Genomic DNA, 13478 nt, shown 5'->3' with positions numbered 1-13478 from the left:
ATGACATTCTCTTCAAATCCAAAAGAAGAGATGACATCATGAAATTTTAAATACCACTGGTGGGACGCTTGTTTTAAACCATAGATGGACTTCTTAACCTTGCATACCAAATGCTCACCATCACTAGAGGAGAAACCTTCTCGTTGTTTCATGTGTACCTCCTCCTGTAGGTCACCATTCAGGAAGGCAGTTTTCACATCCATCCGCTGCAGTTCTAAATCGAAATGAGCAACTAATTCCAAGATAAATCTGAGGCAATCTTTCTTAGATACTGGAGAAAAGGTAAATGTGTAGTAAATTCCTTCTTTTTGAGTGAATCCCTTAGCAGCGAGTCTCACTTTGTGTCTCTCAATGTTGCCTAATGAGTCTTTCTTTGTTTTGAAGACCCATTTACACCCAATAGCCCTTGCCCCATTAGGCAACTCAACAAGATCCCAGACTCTGTTGCTCTTCATAGAATTCATTTCTTCATTCATGGCATTGTACCACAGTTCCGATTCTTTGCTATTCATAGCTTGTGAAAACGATTCTGGATCATTTTCGGCTTCAATATTTAAGTCAGATTCTTGCAAATACACAACGTAGTCACTAGGTATCGCCGATTTTGTTGTCCTAGTGGATCTTCTTAAGGCTACACCAGCAGGCTCTTAGGGAGTGGGTGGTTCAGCTTGTTGTTCAACAATTATAGGCAACTCTTGAACAACTTGATCCATTTGAACTTCATCATTGACTTGTGGATCTTCAACAATTGGCTGTAGTAGTTCAACATCCATTTGAACCTAAGTTCTTTGATTGATCACTCCCACTAATCAAGGCATTTTGAAGAAATTTTGCATTCCTTGATTCCACAATCCTAGTGCTATGAGATGGACAATAAAACTTGTAACCTTTAGACCTTTCAGCATATCCAATAAAGTATCCCCTTATGGACCTTGGGTCCACTTTCTTTTCTTATGGATTGTATACCCTAACTTCAGATGGGCATCCCCAAATGTGCCTTGGGCATCCCCTAACTTCAGCGTATACATGTTGCAAACTCAGTTTCCAACGTTTCCATAATTCAAAAGGAGTTTTTGAGACTGCCTTGGTTGGAACTCGGTTTAATATGTACACGGATATCTTTAGAGCTTCACTCCACAAGGATTTAGGAAGTTTAGGGTTGCTGCTAAGCATACTCCGCACCATGTCCATCAATGTTCGGTTTCTCCTTTCTGCAACTCCATTTTGCTCGGGTGTACTGGGCATGGTATATTTTGCAACAATCCATTTTCTTGAAGAAACTTTGCAAAAGGGCCAGGTGCTTGTCCATCTTTAGTGTATCTACCATAATATTCCCCCCTCTATCTGATCTCACTATCTTAATTTGCTTGTTGCATTGTTTCTCTACTTCAGCTTTAAATATCTTAAAGACATCTAACGCTTCGCTTTTGTTATGAAGTAAGTAGATATACATGTAGCGTGAGTAATCATCTATGAAGGAGATGAAGTATTTCTGACCATATCAGTCCATGTCTGGACTACATATATTAGTATGTATGATTTCTAATAGTTCGAAACTCCTATGGAAACCAATTTTCTTAGACTTGGAGGTATGCTTTCCATTAATGCAATCCACACAAGTACAAAATCAGTAAAATCTAAGGTATTGAGTACCCCATCTTTCACTAACCTTCTAATTCTATCAATGGAGATATGTCCCAATCTTCGGTGCGATAATGTAGAGGAATTATCATTCATAACACATCGTTTATTGCCAGCGTGAACGTGCACAATATTATAAGCGGTATTGTTTTGTAAATTAAGGGAGTAAAGACCATCAGACAAAATACCATTTCCAACACATTCAGATTTATTATATAAATTAAAAGATTTGTCTGAAAATGTAAAGGAAATACCAAAAGGTATAAGTGTTGAAACAGAAATCAAGTTTCTAGAGAAACTTGGTATATAAAAGGTCTTTTCTAATTTGAAAATAAAACAGCCACTTAAAACTAAATGGCATGTTCCAATAGCCTCCACATGTGAGCCCATCTTGTTTCCAGATAAGATGCTTTGCTCACTTCCCGCTGGCTTCCTTAGGTTTTGTAAACCCTGCAAGGAATTTAAAATGTGAATTGTTGATCCAGAATCAATCCACCATGTGTTAATATTAACATTAGCCATATTATATTCATAACATACGAATGAAATTGGATTACCTTTGTCATCCATCCATTTCTTGAACTTGGCACATTCCTTTTTCGCATGTCCCTTCTTTTTGCAGAAAAAACAATTGATGGAATCCTTCTTTATTTCGCCTTAGGGAGGCACCTTATTTTTCCCCTTGTCCTTCTTGGATGGTTTGCGTTTCTTTCCTTGGGTGGCCATGTGAGAACTTTCACCTTGTTCTTATAGGATCATTGTCTCTTCTTGAGCACACATGGTTATCAGTTCATTGATACTCCATTTGTCCTTATGTGTGTTGTAGGAAATTTTGAAAGGCCCATATTGAGGTGGAAGATTGTTAAGGATGTATTGGATTAGGAAGGTTTTAGGAATGACTACATCGAGCTCCTTCAGTTGAGCAGAAATGTCCCTCATCTTTGAGATATGTTATCTAACTCCTTTGACACCAGTGAGCTTTGTGGATGAGAACTGGTGGATGAGGTTGTTGTAAAGTTGTTTATCTGAAGTGTCGAACTGCTCATCGATCAGTTTGATCAAGTCTTTGACTTTTCAGGTTGCTCCACCAATCCACGCATTCCTAGAGGGATCTTGGACATGATGAACATGATGTTGAGGCGATTGGATCACTCCCATTTTTCATATAGTGCGATCTTAGAAGCAGTGCTAGTCACAGTGATTGCAGCAAGTTCATCCTTCCTTATTGCGTAGTCCATGTCGGCCCAGCCTAAGTGAAGAAGAACTCGTTCCTTCCAGATTTTGAAATTGTCACCCCTAAGCTCAGGAATTTCGGTAAGGATTTCAGCGAAACTAGAGGAGGATGAAGAAGCTGCATGAATAGGATTACAAACTTAGATTTTTAAAGATTGAAGCTTAATGAAAATATGTTTTACCAATGTATAACATGTTGAAGGATGAAATTTTATTAAACAAAAATTGCCTGTGGGCTAAGTTTTTAATTTAATAAAATTAGATGTACATGATGATAGATTATTCAAAAAAATTAGTTGTGATAAATGAAGGTTTGATATTTTTATCTAATTTAAACTTTATGATAAACCTATTAAATTAATTATCATAACTCCTATGGGTAAATTAAGAAAATTAATTTAATTTATTATCCTAATTAATTATATAAATATAATAAAATTCTCGTGGGGTAAAATTATTATGTCTATATAATCAATCACAATTTATGTCCATTATGTGATCCTTTCAAATTAATATATAATTTTATATAATTAAAGATGTTGTGGTTACTCCCTAATTATTTAAAATTATATGGTTCACTAGGCATTATGTTTTAGGCTCTAGGAAGAGCTAAGAAAATTTTTGTTATAACATAATAGGAAATCACAGAGAGTAGTGCTCCTAGTGTGGTCGTTCGAAGATCATTAAAAATTATTTTAGATTGAGCATTTGTCTCAGTTTCATGAGTTCTTATGTCAACCACAAAATTGTTTATGAATTATTAATAATTTTATTCACCCTAAATGGTTATGGATATTTTATGAATAAATTATTAATATTAATGTGCTAAATATTATTCAACCTATCTTAATGTTTGAATATAATCTAAATATATCAAGCAAAATTATGGAATATACAACGTATTTAAAATTATAAAGTCATCCATATAAAATTAAAGATAATTGTACTTAGAATAAATTTGCATGAATAATAACAAAATAATCACACAAATAAGCATAATTAACTACATGTACAAAAATAAATACAATAATTACATATATATACTTAATGATAGAAAAATCTATGTTAAATAAGACAATAAAATTATTTAATGATTTGGTAAATTAATAAAATAATTGCACAAACTTAATTGTAAAATAAAAATGTAATTATATTCTTAAAAAAGTACAATTATTTAATATTGCATGAATAAAAGAAAATAATCATACAATAAATACACCAAAATCAAGTAATTGCACATTTTAATTAATTTCCAAATATATAATATACCAAAATAATATGTTTTAATTAAATTAGCAAAAGAATTTAAAAATGAAATTTATTGTCTAAATAAGCATTAAAATCAAGAAAATAATAAAATTCCAAAAATAAATTAAAAAAGGTAATTTTCGGATTTTTTTTTATAAAATTTTCTTTAATTAAAAAAAAAAATTAAATATGCCCTGGGGTGCCGTAGGACTTGTCAAAACGACAAGTCGTTTTCTGCGCTGAAGGGTAGAAAATGACATGTCGTTTGCATTGTCTTCTCCATTGTACTAGGTCGTTTTGACTCGTTTTTCTGCATGTGGGTCACGCGACCCGGTTTCGAAACCCAGTTGGGAAAAATGCATCCTGACGACCAAAATAACTATTTTAAAGCCCATATCACACGAAAATGAATAAATAAAGAGATCTATGGCATTATATTGATTAAAAACTCCTAAAATCAGGGTTTTAATTTCAAAAAAAAAAAATTGGCCACAAACGAGTCCGAACGAAAACTCGGATGGAAAACAACGATTTTTACATCCAAATTCATAGATTTTTGCCTATATTGGTCCGAAACACATGTCTAAAGAGATTCATGTAATTATAATGCTTAAAGAACAACTCAAAATTGATGCTTCAATTACAAAATGGTTTTCGGCCATCAACAGTTTCTTGAAGTTTTCAAAAGCTGTTTTGAGTTTCAAAACTCGATCTTTATGCATCAAATCATTAGAAAACTAAACGTGAAGGAACTCTAATGACATTAAGGTTAAAAAAATTTGAGTAAAAAAAAACCAAAAAAAAATAATTTTTAATCATTTGACAATATATATATATGTGAATATAAATATAAAGGCATATATTAAACAAACAAATATATATATGCAGATAAAATTACCAAGACAGAGATAACCTGACTCTTGATACCAAATGTTAGATTAAATGAAATATAAACATATGAACAATTCTATACATGTAGGTAGAATTGATATATAGATTGAATATATATGAAGAGAGGATCGAATTTTATATACCTCTAACCATTACAATTGATAACCTCGATCTAGCTTTAGATCAACAAAAAAGAACATAAATTAGAACGAGTACACATGCTTCCAAGCTCTCACCGACTGTTTTAGATGAAGTTACTGAAAGTTAGAATGAGCAGTGAGCTTGGGGACCGGTACTCTATATTTATAGAGTGAGACTTAGTATCAGAGTCTCTGCCACAAATTGAGACATTCTCTCAATCAGTTGGGATATGCAAAATCAGGTAACAAACAAAATCGGGTAACAAATAATGTTGATCATTAATCAGAATATTTTGCCAATAGATAAAATATTAACTTTGATATATTAAATTAATTAGTTGTAATAAATTGAATTTATATACCATATAAATAAATATTTTAACAAAAAAAAAATACTAAGAAGAAGATATAAATACATAAAAGCAAAGTACAAAAATCTAATTTGACCGTAAAAGTCAGAAAAGATGTTTGAAATGAAAAATCATGAATGATTGATGAATACTAAAAGCCATCAGTGTTTTAAAATCCAATGCAAACACTAAATCTAATATTTAATACATGGTTTAGTCTTTCTTTTTCTTTTTTTGGACTTATATAATGTACCATTTAGCGGGAAACATTTTTTATGTGCAATTTTATGGACATGAAAGATATAAAAAATTAGATTACAATCACAAGAAAAGTGTCAACATAGTGATCAATAAATATGAGCCAAATCATGAAAATATGAATGGTTTATAAGATTAAAAAAAAATGTAAAATCTATAAGCATGTAAGGTAGGTACCAGACATAGAACCAAACTTCTATGATTTAATTTCAGATACAAAATAAATATAAAAGGTATAACTTTTAAATTATATATATATGCATACTAACTCATACTTCCAATAATATTTATAACAATAATCATGTTAATGGATGCGATTCTAAAATGTAAACTTTTTTTTTTATACAAAACTATGAAATTCCATCACTACTACGCCAAATACCAAAGGACTATTCGTTAATATAATTTTTTACATAAATCTTTTATATTATTATTTTCTTTTTAAATCAAATGCTCATAAGAATCTTATAGCATATTCTAATATCTGATTGAAATTTTTATTGTAATTTGCAAATACAAATAAGTAAGGTTAGTAATTAGCCTGAAGACCACAATTATGGCTAAAATAAAGAACAATATTTAAAATCTTTCCTTGTACGAAAATTTTGACCAATATGAACCTTCAGTTAGATTGCCTTAATTAGATGGAAAGTAACATACGACATTAGCAATATAAAACAAAACAAAACGATCAAATTTAGACCCTCTTCTAACACTATATAAAGACCCCATATATAGCGATGAAGAAACAACCACAAAAAAAAAAAAATACAAGTGAGAATTTATTTGTAAGAGAGCTTTGTTATTTATAAAAATATGGACAAGTCTTTTTGTCTATGCCACATTTTCCTAGTGGCTATGCTTGTTCTTATTGCATTAAGTAATTATTATCTCTCTCCTTTTTTTTATTTCTTAGTCATGATTCTTACTCTTATAATTATATTATTTTAATTATTTTCTTCCAAAATTTTGATTTTTTTTATATGGGTACTTTAATATATATATATATATATATATAATTAATGACATATTATATATAATTTTTGTGTGAAGATGATAATAAAGTGGTGGTAATGGGTGATAATGTATGTAGACAAGTGATATCTGACTACACATGCAAACAAGGAGGGTTCGACCAAGGATGTGCACAGAAATGCACTGCCAAGTTCCCTGTAAGCGAATCAGCTTGCGTTGCACCATCTGGTTCCCTTCCTGGAGTCTTTGTTTGCACATGCAATTATCTATGTTAAACTCATATTTGTATCACTGAAATAACTCATGCTATTATTATTATTATTATTATTATTATTATTATTATTATTATTCCAATGTTTGGTGAGATATGAAGAAATTTCCCAATAAACTTAAATCGTGCTTCATCCTTTTTATTGTTTTGTTAATGTTCTATATGGGTGAATAGTCAGATTTTTTATATGTTCTCTGGTCTAGGGAAAAAAGTCAATTTCTAAACTTGTCTTGGTATTTTTTGTTTTATGTATATGAGATTGTCTGGAATAAGTGGGATGCAAAATAAAAGGAAAGTATAACATTTCATTAATTTTTATGTCTTTCTTATAAACATTAATTTTTTTCATAAATTAGTACCACTAAAATTATCATACTTACAAAATTAAATAAATATAGTATATATTAAGTATTAAGGATAGTAAACACTAATAATAAAATATAAATTATTTATATAAAATTATAAGAATATAATATAATATATTAGAGATTGCAAATACTAATATAATATGATATTTATACTTGTAAAGTTAATTAGAATATAACATAAAGGGTTTATACCTTTTTGGACCCAGTGTTTTGTCTCATTACCTGTTTGGATCTGTGTTTTGACAAATTACTTTTTGGACTCTATGTTTTGTAAAATGGTTAAAATAGAACACTAAATTCAATTTTGATGAAGAAAAAATTGAATATAACAATATAGTTTATAAGCAGAATGATTTTATTTTTGTTCTGAATTGTTAGTTTGGTAAATTATTTGTGATTTTAGTTGAGAAAACATTGACCAAAATCAGGTTTATGGTTCTATTTTAAGCATTTTACAAAACATAGGGTCTAAAAAATAATTTATCAAAACACATGGTCTAAATCGGCAATGAGAAAAAATACAGAATACAAAAAAGTATAAACCCTAACATAAATAAATAAGGTAGGGCAATAAAGTTGAGTACACTTATACTACTACCCTACCTACATCAGCATCAGTTACATATTTTCATACTTTCACCCTACCCATAATCTTAATTTATTCGGTATCTTACACTAGATATACAAATTTAAAATTGTCATCTCTAAAAGTATTTCATGTACATTAAACATAATATCTCAATATTACTGTTACTGGACCCCAAACCAAATGACTAATAAATTTTGTCTCATTTTATTCCACAATTGATGGTAAAGCAAACTGTATCAAATTTTAACAGGTATTTAATAATAAAATAATAATTGTAATGTCAAAATAATATAATAATGTCACTTTAAAATTAAAGGATAAATTTTATTGATGAAATAAAAAATTTAGCATATCATGATGTATTAATATATACTTTTTTTCCTTATAATTTTATACTTAAAATCAAGTTTGCTTTGTTATATATCATGATATTTGATTGAGTTGGGTAAAAATATTTACCCTAAATCTTTATAGATTCCTTTAAGATTTCGAGACTAATCACAATATTTAATGATCATTTTGGATATGAATCTGAAATTTAGTTTTATGTTCTTCAATCTCATTTTTCAAGAACAAGTTTTGGTAATTGCTTCAATTATTGTTCTTCTGCTTAGTATAGAAAATCGCACACCACTTGTTTGATAATAATGCTCACATGATTTTTGAATTAGTGTATTGATTTTTGTTGGTTAAATATCCATTGCCATGACTTGAGATAATGTCAAGTGATATGCGATAGTTCAACAAGGTAAGATTGATTTTTTTTTAATATTGATGTTAGTATAAGATATGTTCGATAGATTATGTATTCTTATTTTATTTTGATAACAGGATGTTTTTGGTGTTGTAGATGATGCTTCAATCACTGAGGCTTTGGGGTCGCACAAGATTAAGAAACGTTAATGGCCTATTTTAAAACTTATGCAGATGGTGATGGTGGGAGTGGGAGTGGATTGATAGGCTAAGCTCGGTAACAATAGTTTGTGTTACTAAGCATTTGTCTAGTCTACCAATTAGTAATTATTCCTTTTATTTACATTACATTACATTATAGCTCCTCCCTTGTTTTCCAACGTGCCCATCACTTGAATATAATAAATTTTTATTTTTTTCTATCTTCAAATCAATCAAATACCTTTTGTATTATTAATTAAGCGTTGTTAAAGTATAGATGCATAAAAAAGATGTAAAAATACAACTATCTGCGAATACTAATGCTAATATATATATATTATAACTACTATCCCAGTCCTCATAAACAAAATTTAAAAAAGATTGTCTTGTAACACTACTTTTCGTATGAGATGAGTGTAATATATGATTATTTTTGTGTATTTATTATTGACTTCAAATTTGTTTACAATTGCAGCTATCGTGCTGCCATTGATTCCAGTTTGTCTTAACTCAAATCCTTTCTTGGAGCTATCAGCTGCTATGCTTCTGCTTCATTCGCCAAGTACAATGTTGCATGTGATCAGTTTTTACTAGCCTGATTTTGCTGTCGTGTTCTATGACTATTGTAAGCACTAAGATCATTTATTATTTCTTATTTTGAATCTTTTTTATATTTTGGTAAGATTACATGTGACCTCCTCTTCCTCTTTAGGGCCACGCATAATGCTCTCTAGCACCGTAGCACTAGAAAACCCAAGTTTGTGATAGGATCTTAAAACTTTATCATGTCAGAAAGCAAGTCATAAACTCAACATATAAATAACAGTAAAATAGTGAAATTAGAGAGTGATTTTTTTTATTGATAAACTCACTCAGGTAATTCGAGACACCTTATTCTCTCCTAGAGCCATGCTAAATCTCCTAGAGCCATGATTTTAGATTACTACTCCAGACCTCTTTGATTTGATTAAGTCTTTCTCATTAATATTGCATTCCAAATCCTTAAACTTGTTCTTGGATAGTGAATTACAAGAGGTATACATACACATTATAGAGGATGTGGCCGTGTATAGTACATACTCTTATATTGTTCTTGTATGAGATTTCATGTGTTGGAAGTCTGGTATTGATTTCTTCTTCTTGTTGTTTGGTATGCTTTTAGGGAACCAAACAGAGTGGTTGAGGAGTAAAAACTGATCTAGGGTATTGGCAAACTGGAATTTTAAGCTTTTGTCAGGTATTGAGATATTTATATACTATATATACAAAAGAACTACATACACACAAGATACAGAATATGATTTATATTATATTATCTTTGAGTTAGACTTTTAGCTTAAAAGGTTTATCTTTTTAGGGACAATACTTTAGTTTAGTTTAGCTATATATTTTCAACTTGATATAGTTATAAACAAATATATGGCTAATAATTTGCATGGAATACACATATATATATGTATATATATGTATATATATGTATGTGTGTTTATAAAAAGAAATACCTATGAAGTGACAACTTCTGGTATAGGTTCACCCTCAGCTGCTGGTAATGGGGACAACACACTTTAGCTTTTCTTTTAGTTTTTTTCATAATTTTTGTGCAAACTGCTTGAGGCTCCACTATTCCCTTTATAGTCACTTCATTTTTGGCAAAATCTATGGCAACTGCCTCAACTCCTATAACCAAAACCAAAAAAACCAAATGTTACATATCTTATTATTATCAAGGTTCTCTCATCATAATTAAATGAGAAAAAAAATAATATATATATATATTATTTTTACCTCTAATTTTCATGATAGATCTCTCAATCTTCTTGGCACAACCTACACAATGTATGTCAATAAACTAAACAAAACAAAAGGAGATGGTGGTTTTGGCTCCTCTTTCTTTTCTTCTTCTTTCTTCTCTTCAACAACCTCAACTGGCGTAGCTTCTTCCTTAGCTTGTTCCAGGCTCATTGAGAAACACTCACAACAATCAACATATAGAACAATTGAAACATGAGATTTTGAAAAAAAAAAATAGTAATAATAAAGGGTATATATGCAAAAAAAAAATCACTAACTTGTTGCTTAGCTTCTTCACCCATTTTCTCTTGTATCAAAATATTATCAAGAGGATATTGAATGTAACTAACTTGAACACAGCAAATGTATGAGAAGATAATATGAGAGAGAGAGGGTAGTAGAAGGAGGAAGGATTTTATATATAGTGAGGTTTTTCTTCACATAAAAAGGAAAACTGTGTGATTTTTATTCCTGATCACATGTATTGCCACTAAGCATACAAAGAAGATTTATTACATTACTAATTATTTTTGGTTGGTGGTGCCCTCCCCACTTTATGTTTTTTTTCCCTAGCAAGGTTTAAAGGATCGTTGTTATTAATTAACTTGAAACTTTCCATCAGATCTTTATATGCAATTGATCTTAACTTTTGGGATTATTTTCAAGTAAGTTCTTAGGTATTATAATGTATTGTTTCCTTTTGTGACGTCTTGATCTTGGGTGTTGTATTTTGATCTTCAAGAATCATTTTATTCATAAGAATCAATGTGGAATTACAGTGATTTCATTAAAAAAAATCTATACTTCTTGAAATCGGCTTTCATTATACTTTTACTGTCATTGCTGTTATTTTTGTTATTGGCTAAGAGTTCTGATATATCCTTTGAATCATAGGTAGGACATCCTTGGTTTTCTATCTTGATGAGGACAGACGTTTTTAATGACAAAGATAATCATTATGAGTTTCCAGCTAATCTGGTATGTAAGCTGTGCAACCTTAAACATGCACTTCAAATTTACATTGACTTCGTAAAACCTCCAAATTAGCTCGCTGCTATATATGAGCGTATGGACCATGCAAGTTGAATAGCTAGAGGACTAGCTATTATGTATTATTTCAGATTAATACTTTATTTCCTTGAAAATAGTATTACTTTTTCGATATTATAAGATTTTTTATTTATTTTGTTTGAATTCTGTGTGTTAACCTTAAACTCGTGCCTTGCAATTGATTATTTTTCTTATTCTAAGTATATACTTGAAATAGTTATATTTGGTATTGTTATTCAAGCAATGATTATAGACTTTGAACTCGCTAAAGAAAGAGGTGGAGGATGCTATCTAAGATGAGGGCGCTCTTTTTTATCTTTGTTGTGTACCTTATATTACTGCAAAGGAAAAAGGAAAAGAGAAGTATCAATTAACAATTTTGTATTTCTTGAAGCTATAAAAAAGAGAAGCCTCTCAATAGCATTCAGCTTTAAGCTTCCCGTCAGGCCCCTTGTGAGTTGTGCCTTACTTTTAGCTTGATTTTCTATTTATTTTGGATTTGACCATAGCCATAGAACTTGTTTCGGCAGCTGATTTAATTGAGAGAATTACTTGTGCAATCAAAGATTCCTAATTGCTTTGAGTTTCATTTTAATTAAGAAAGGAATTTTTTAAATTTGGTTACAAATATTTATGAATAATCACATTAGCATTTTCAAATTACCACAAGTCCTTTATTAATGAAATAATGAGTCTTGCTTTTACGTTTGAATTATTACGAGTCCTCCATTAAACGTTTTATTACTTGATTTTTCATTTCTTATAAACTATCTTTGTGGAATTAATCAGTGTTCTCTTTTCAAGTCATTGTGTGGTATTGAATGTTTACTTAGATACTTTCGTCTCAATATGAGGCTGCTCATGCTTTTTCTTGGTCTACTCTCCTTGATAAATCATTTTGTGGAACGTCTTTGCCTCTGTTGGTGGCCAATTTAGACATTATACTTGTAAGCATGACTTCTATTACTGACATTTTGTAATTGATTGATTGTTTATAAGCCAGTCTTTGACAAGTCTAATGTTCTTGTGACATCTATTCAGGTAGAATTACAAGTTTTATGACTGTATTTTTTTTATATATTCAGCTCTACACTTAAACATATAATATATTATTCTATATTCTATTGTAGGCACAATATGACTTACATGATGATTGGCACAATATTCCAAGAGGTACATTTTCATACTAAAAAATAACCAATGTCTTATAATTTAGTGTTTGGTTTCTTTGTTTGCTTTGGTGTAGTTGTGAATTCATTATTTTGTATGTGGTGTCCTCTCTTGGAAAAAATTTCCATAGCATTTTTTTTTGAAGTAATTGGTGATGCTAGATAATAACAATAAAATATTTCTTTTTTTATTTTGCAGATGTGACAAGAGAAATAGAAAATGATACTTAATTTTGAAGGCTTTATGTTGGACAGCTGTAGAATATTTTGTGCTGAAAGTAGTAACTTTTCAATATGTTGAATATTTAAGAGTACTTGAATACTTAAAGAAAATTTTGTTGTTGATGACAGTGTTGAATGTTTTTACTTTTTGTTATTTGAAAATCAAGTTCATTTGATGATGCTAGTACATATTAGAAAGCTAATTTTAATTATATAAATAAAAAATAAAAAATAAAAATAGAATAGAATAAATTAGTGTTATATAAATGAATATATAATGAGAATTTAAACTTATCTAAATATTAAAATAATACGAAAAATGTGTTATAATATCTATTACAATTACAATTTTTATAAGTACAAAATTTTGTTATGCAAACTTCATTAT

General features: G+C 29.7%; 1 long non-coding RNA gene across 2 annotated transcripts in view; it reads left to right on the top strand.

The window, feature by feature from the left end:
• LOC133791658 (uncharacterized) overlaps positions 1–13211 on the top strand; it is a 53977-nt gene extending 40766 nt beyond the window's left edge. Inside the window, exons 2-8 of one of the 2 annotated variants that reach the window (XR_009874194.1) lie at positions 8815–8934; positions 9334–9483; positions 10021–10095; positions 11544–11627; positions 12094–12740; positions 12830–12872; positions 13068–13211. This is a non-coding gene — a long non-coding RNA (uncharacterized LOC133791658). Of the gene's footprint in view, positions 1–8814; positions 8981–9333; positions 9484–10020; positions 10096–11543; positions 11628–12093; positions 12741–12829; positions 12873–13067 lie in introns of both variants that reach the window. The other variant, XR_009874195.1, reaches the window with a different exon arrangement.
• Positions 13212–13478: the final 267 nt, after the last annotated feature.

The sequence above is a fragment of the Humulus lupulus genome, chromosome 1 (genome assembly GCF_963169125.1).
Source record: "Humulus lupulus chromosome 1, drHumLupu1.1, whole genome shotgun sequence".
Taxonomy (NCBI): domain Eukaryota; kingdom Viridiplantae; phylum Streptophyta; class Magnoliopsida; order Rosales; family Cannabaceae; genus Humulus; species Humulus lupulus.
This window is presented reverse-complemented; position numbering and strand designations above follow the sequence as displayed.